Source organism: Myotis brandtii, unplaced genomic scaffold (genome assembly GCF_000412655.1).
Source record: "Myotis brandtii unplaced genomic scaffold, ASM41265v1 scaffold403, whole genome shotgun sequence".
Classification (NCBI taxonomy): Eukaryota; Metazoa; Chordata; class Mammalia; order Chiroptera; family Vespertilionidae; genus Myotis; species Myotis brandtii.
Window position 1 is genome coordinate 209,326 of NW_005365474.1, and position 5,333 is coordinate 214,658.

General features: G+C 51.8%; 1 protein-coding gene across 1 annotated transcript in view; it reads left to right on the forward strand.

Annotated features, from left to right (window-relative positions):
• The window catches only part of ULK1 (unc-51 like autophagy activating kinase 1), a 26,899-nt gene that overhangs the window by 1,568 nt on the left and 19,998 nt on the right, over positions 1-5,333 (forward strand).

The following is a 5,333-nucleotide window of genomic DNA, read 5'->3' on the forward strand; positions in this document are numbered from 1 at the left end:
GGGACTTTGGCACCAGGTGTGCCTCGTAGGGCCATACCTGCCAGCCCCCAGAGCAGCAGCCTCGGACACGGGCAGACCCTGCACCTATGAGCACTCACTCCCCATCCCTTTCCCCACGGCCCCTGCTGCCCACCTGTCTGCCTCCTGTGCAGTGGCCTGGGTGGAGGGAGGGTGGACGGATCCGCTGTGTGGCCTAGTGCAGTGGTCGGCAAACTGCGGCTCATGAGCCACATGCGGCTCTTTGGCCCCTTGAGTGTGGCCACGAAGTTTCGATCGCACTGTACGTGCGTGCCCACAGGTGGTATTTTGTGGAAGAGCCACACTCAAGGGGCCGCAGTTTGCCGACCACTGGCCTAGTGTGTCTGGCTTCTCTCACTTCGCAGAAAGTTCCCAGGTTCGTGCATGCCATGTCATGAGTGACCAGGTGAACCGGTCAATAATGCGGATTTCCCCCAATAGATGGAGTCACACTGGTCAATAATGCGAATTTTCCCCAATAGATGGAGTATGTTGATCTACATGCGATTTGATATGTTTTTATGCTCTTTGGTTGTATTGCTCCTTCCGATGACCACCTGTTCCCATTGATGGCACATGCACGTTCTGAGCGGCGCTTCAACACGTGCGAAGACGTGGGAAACTGCGTCTCTGAATGGTCGGCCTCAAAACAAGGAAAGTTCTATTGGGACGCTCTCCACCAATCACCTGAGAGGTGGGGAATGTGTAGCCAGCGATGGACATGACTTTGAATAAAGCACTTTTGATGTTTCTCTTGAAATTATCGTGTTTTCTTTGATTACAAAATCCGCATTTTTTAAAAATTCTTTATTAGTTAAGATATTACAAATGTGTCCTTATCCCCCCATGAACCCCCCACAAAATCCGCATTTTTAACCGGTATCCACACTTTTTAAAAAATATATATATTTTGATTTTTTTACAGAGAGGAAGGGAGAGGGATAGAGAGTTAGAAACATCAATGAGAGAGAAACATCGATCAGCTGCCTCCTGCACACCGCCCACTGGGTATGTGCCCGCAACCAAGGTACATGCCCTTGACTGGAATCGAACCCGGGACCCTTCAGTCCGAAGGCCGACGCTCTATCCACTGAGCCACACCGGTTAGGGCGGTATCCACACTTTTATTTTTTCTTTTCTTTTTTTTTTTTAGTTTCTCCTGAACTCTTAGGGTCAACACCAGACTTCGAACCAGGGGAGCACTGGGCAGTGGCAGCTCCTCCCTGGTTTACCCCAAAACGTGCCCTGGCCGGTGTGGCTCAGTGGATAGAGTGTCGGCCTGCGGACCGAAGGGTCTTGGGTTCGATTCCAGTCAAGGGCACGTACCTCGGTTGCAGGCTCCTCCCTGGCCTGAGCCCTGGTCAGGTGCGTGCAGGAGGCAACCAATTGATGTGTTTCTCTCACATCGATGTTCCTGTCTTTCCCTCTCTCTTCCACTCTTTTTTTTAAATATTTTATTGATTTTCCACAGAGAGGAAGGGAGAGGGACAGAGAGCTAGAAACATTGATGAGAGAGAAACATCGACCAGCTGCCTCCTGCACACCCCCCACTGGGGATGTGCCCGCAACCCAGGTACATGCCCTTGACCGGAATCGAACCGGGACCCTTCAGTCCGCAGGCCGACGCTCTATCCACTGAGCCAAACCGGTTTGGCTCTCTTCCACTCTTACTAAAAAAAATCAATGGAAAAATGTCCTCAGGTTAGAATTTTTTAAAAAAAGAGAGTGCTAGATTAAATCTAGATATAGACAGGGAGAGAGAGATACAAACATATACATAGAGATAAACATAGACGTAGGGATAGATGCAGAGATAAAGGTAGAGAGATAAACATAGAGACAAACATAGAGATGTAGTAGTAGATAGAGACCTAGAGATGGAGACACAGAGATAAAGAGAGAAAGAGAGAGAGATTTCCATAGAAAGAGACTCCCAGCGGGCCCTCTGCCCTTCACCTCCCCTCTGAGGAGCCAGGGGCCAGGGAGATGTGATGTCCGGTGATAATATCAGGATTTTAAAACTGAGCCCCTCCGGCAACCAGAGGGAAGCGTCCCAGGCCCCTCACAGGCACCAGGCATCCAGGCTGCAGTTTTCATAGCTCCCAGAGCAGTTCCCCGCCCCCCCGCCCGCCCCCCGCACTTTTAACCAGAATCCGCACTGTTAACTGGTATGCAGATTAGCCATTAACTGGTTAAAATTCGGATTTTGTAATCAAAGAAAACACGATAATTTCAAGAGAAACATCAAAAGTGCTTTATTCCAAGTCATGTCCATCGCTGGCTACACATTCCCCATCTTTCAGGTGATTGGTGGAGACCGTCCCAATAGAATTTCCTTGTTTTGAGGCAAGACATTCAGAGACCCAGTTTCCCACGTCTTCGCACGTGTTGAAGTGCCGCTCAGAACGTGCGTGTGCCATCGATGGGAACAGGTGGTCATCGGAAGGAGCAATACAGCAACATAGCACACATATCAAATCACATACAGATCAGCATACGTGTAACACTGTCTATTGGAAAAAAATCTGCATTATTAACCAGTACACCTAGTATTTTTAACATATATTTTTTATTGATTTCAGAGAGGAAGGGAGAGGGAGAGAGAAACTTTAATGATAGCCCTAGCCAGGTTGGTTCAGTGGATAGAGCACCAGCCTCTGGACTGAAGGGTCCCAGGTTCGATACTGGTCAAGGGCACATGCCCGGTTGTGGGCTTGATCCCCAGAGTGAGGCCTACAGGAGGCAGCCCGTCAATGATTCTCTCTCATCACTAATGTTTCTATCCCTCTCTCCCTCTCCCTTCCTCTCTGACATCAATATTTATATATACATATAAAGGAACATTAATGATGAGAAAGAATCATCGATCGGCTGCCTCCTGCACGAGCTTGCAACCTGGGCATGTGCCCTTGGCCGGAATCGAATCTGGGACCCTCCAGTCTGCAGGCTGACGCTCTATCCACGTAGCCAAACCGGCCTGGGCTGGCTTCTCCCACTTTGCATAACGGGTTTCCAGGTTCATCCACCCTGTGGCAGCGACGAGATGTTTGTTTCTGTCACCTAGCGATGGCCGTCTGTTTTGGGTCCCGGCCGCGCAGGGAACACTTCCTGCTGCCCAGGACCCTAAGGACGTCGATACCAGGAGTGGGGTTGACTGGGTCAGAAGGTGGGCATGTCCCCTGCGTCCGGGGACACAGGCGCAGCCTGGCCCTCTGGCCTTGGGGCTGGAGCGGGCGGGGCCAGAGGCCTCCGGGGACTGAACTCCTGGCTGTCACCCTTCCAACCCTCCCTTTGCCCCTCCCAGAGCTCAGGGTGAAACTGGGTCACCCTGCGTTTGTTTAAACAAAGTCTGAAGCTCCAGAGAGCTGACCCACGCCCTGCGCAGCTTCTCCGCCTAACGTCCCCTCCAGGAGGACAAAGACCTTCTGGGAATGAAACCTCCGGCTCTGCCCTGGCCGGTGTGGCTCAGTGGATAGAGCGCCGGCCTGGGGACCAAAGGGTCCTGGGTTCGATACCGGTCAAGAGCATGTACCTCTGTTGCAGGCTCCTCCCACATCAATATTTATCTCTGTCTTTCCCTCTCCCTTCTACTCTCTCTCTAAAAAATCAATGGACAAATATCCTTGGGTGATAATTTAAAAAAAAAAAAAAAGGTCGGGCTCTGACTTCAGCTGTGCTTCCGGAGGCCGGGAGGTGCCGCGTCCTTAGGGAGGGCTGAAGTGCAGACCTGGCTGCATTTCCTCCTCAGGCCTCTGGGGCGCCTCTGCCAAGTTCCAGGGGACATGCCTGACTCCTCCTCACGCCTGGGGGGGGGGGGTCATGCACTCAGCCCTCAGGGCTGTGGGAAGGGACCCTCCCTGGCCTAGGGTCTCACCAGCAGCTTTTGAGGATGGTCTCCCTCTGGGCATTGTGCACTGGGGGCTGGGAGGGGCGGGTCCCGAGGACATTCCAGGGTTTTGCTTGTGTCCACAGCTGCTATTTGGAAAAAAAAACAACGGCCCAGAACTTGTAAATAACGAGGCAGCAGGGTCTTTCCTTGTCACACTGGAGTATCGTTTAATGGGCCCCCCACCCCCGCCCCCGCCTAAGGATTTCTGTATCTTTCAAGGCCAGGAACTAAAACCTGTTCTGTAAAGGGCCAGACCGCAAACGGGACTTCGCGGGCCGTGCAGCCACCACCGTGGCCACTGCTCACAAGTGCGGCTGGAAAGCAACCACAGAGGATCCACAGGGAGTGGGCATGGCTGGGTTTCAATAAAACTTTATTTACTAAAACAGGCAGTGAATATCCAGGATATAGAAAGAACGACACCTGCCCTAACCGGTGTGGCTCAGTGGATAGAGCGTCGGCCTGCGGACTCAAGGGTCCTGGGTTCGATTCTGGTCAAGGGCATGTACCTTGGTTGTGGGCACATCCCCAGTGGGGAGTGTGCAGGAGGCAGCTGATCGAAGTTTCTGTCTCATCGATGTTTCTAACTCTCTATCCCTCTCCCTTCCTCTCTGTAAAAAATCAATAAAATATATTTAAAAAAAAAGAAGAAAGAACGACACCTCCACCCGATTCAAAACTGGTCAAAGGACTTGATTAGACGTTTTCAAAGCAGACTCACCGACGGCCGACAAGCACATGAGCGGATGCTCCACCCCCCTCCAGTGACTTTCTTTTTTTAAATTATTTTTAATGTATTTTTATTGAGTTTATTGGGATGACAGTGCTTAGTAGAATCACACAGGTTTCATGTGCACAATTCTGTAATGCATCATCGGTGCATTGAACTGTGTGTCCACCACCCACGTCAGGTCTCCTTCCACCGTCATTCACCCCCTTTTACCCTCTCCTACACCCCCCCCCTGCAATCACCACACTGTTGCCGATGATTGAGCGACTTTCTCAGTGACAGCAGTAGCCCAGCTCACGGTCGTGCATCTTGCTTTCACTTAATTATAAACTTGGGAGCTCCCCCTCTGAGCACACCCTTCTCTAACTCGGCACAGTAAGGATCTGCCGCGTGTCATCCCACAGAAAGGTTGCACCGGGATTTCCCTAAAACCTCTCCTCTTGGAGGGATTGGCGGGCCGTTTCCCGGCTTGGGTGCCCTTTGGCCGGCAATCTGTTGCTATAGGACGCAGTTTTAAATGCATAACCTTCTAACACAGCTGCTCTCTCCCTAAGGATTTATCCTGCCCGCTCCCCAGCCTGGGGCACACATGCCAAGTCCCAGGAATTATGGTGGCAAACGTGCAGCCTTTAAGGGACACAGGGCCTAGCACGCCACTTCCACCCGGGCCGGGCCGCGGCTGGCACTGCCCCCACC